This window comes from Rattus norvegicus, chromosome 15 (assembly GCF_036323735.1).
Source record: "Rattus norvegicus strain BN/NHsdMcwi chromosome 15, GRCr8, whole genome shotgun sequence".
Lineage (NCBI taxonomy): Eukaryota > Metazoa > Chordata > Mammalia > Rodentia > Muridae > Rattus > Rattus norvegicus.
The window spans coordinates 92,238,097-92,239,666 of NC_086033.1; positions in this window are offsets into that span (position 1 = coordinate 92,238,097).

Genomic DNA, 1,570 nt, shown 5'->3' on the forward strand with positions numbered 1-1,570 from the left:
AAACCATCAACGTGATCCATTATATAAACAAACTGAAAGAACAGAACCACATGATCATTTCATTAGACACTGAGAAAGCATTTGACAAAATTCAACACCCCTTCATGATAAAAGTCCTGGAAAGAATAGGAATTCAAGGCCCATACCTGAACATAGTAAAAGCCATATACAGCAAACCAGTTGCTAACATTAAACTAAATGGAGAGAAACTTGAAGCAATCCCACTAAAATCAGGGACTAGACAAGGCTGCCCACTCTCTCCCTACTTATTCAATATAGTTCTTGAAGTTCTAGCCAGAGCAATCAGACAACAAAAGGAGGTCAAGGGGATACAGATCGGAAAAGAAGAAGTCAAAATATCACTATTTGCAGGTGATATGATAGTATATTTAAGTGATCCCAAAAGTTCCACTAGAGAACTACTAAAGCTGAGAGACAACTTCAGCAAAGTGGCTGGGTATAAAATTAACTCAAATAAATCAGTTGCCTTCCTCTATACAAAAGAGAAACAAGCCGAGAAAGAAATTAGGGAAACGACACCCTTCATAATAGACCCAAATAATATAAAGTACCTCGGTGTGACTTTAACAAAGCAAGTAAAAGATCTGTACAATAAGAACTTCAAGTCACTGAAGAAGGAAATTGAAGAAGACCTCAGAAGATGGAAAGATCTCCCATGCTCATGGATTGGCAGGATTAATATAATAAAAATGGCCATTTTACCAAAAGCAATCTACAGATTCAATGCAATCCCCATCAAAATACCAATCCAATTCTTCAAAGAGTTAGACAGAACAATTTGCAAATTCATCTGGAATAACAAAAAACCCAGGATAGCTAAAGCTATCCTCAACAATAAAAGGACTTCAGGGGGAATCACTATCCCTGAACTCAAGCAGTATTACAGAGCAATAGTGATAAAAACTGCATGGTAATGGTACAGAGACAGACAGATAGACCAATGGAATAGAATTGAAGACCTTGAAATGAACCCACACACCTATGGTCACTTGATTTTTGACAAAGGAGCCAAAACCATCCAGTGGAAAAGAGATAACATTTTCAGCAAATGGTGCTGGTTCAACTGGAGGTCAACATGTAGAAGAATGCAGATCGATACATGCTTATCACTCTATACAAAGCTTAAGTCCAAGTGGATCAAGGACCTCCACATCAAACCAGACACACTCAAACTAATAGAAGAAAAACTAGGGAAGCATCTGGAACACATGGGCACTGGAAAAAATTTCCTAAACAAAACACCAATGGCTTACGCTCTAAGATCAAGAATTGACAAATGGGATCTCATAAAACTGCAAAGCTTCTGTAAGGCAAAGGACACTGTGGTTAGGACAAAACGGCAACCAACAGATTGGGAAAAGATCTTTACCAATCCTACAACAGATAGAGGCCTTATATCCAAAATATACAAAGAACTCAAGAAGTTAGACCGCAGGGAAACAAATTACCCTATTAAAAAATGGGGATCAGAGCTAAACAAACAATTCACAGCTGAGGAATGACAAATGGCTGAGAAACACCTAAAGAAATGTTCAACATCTTTAGTCAT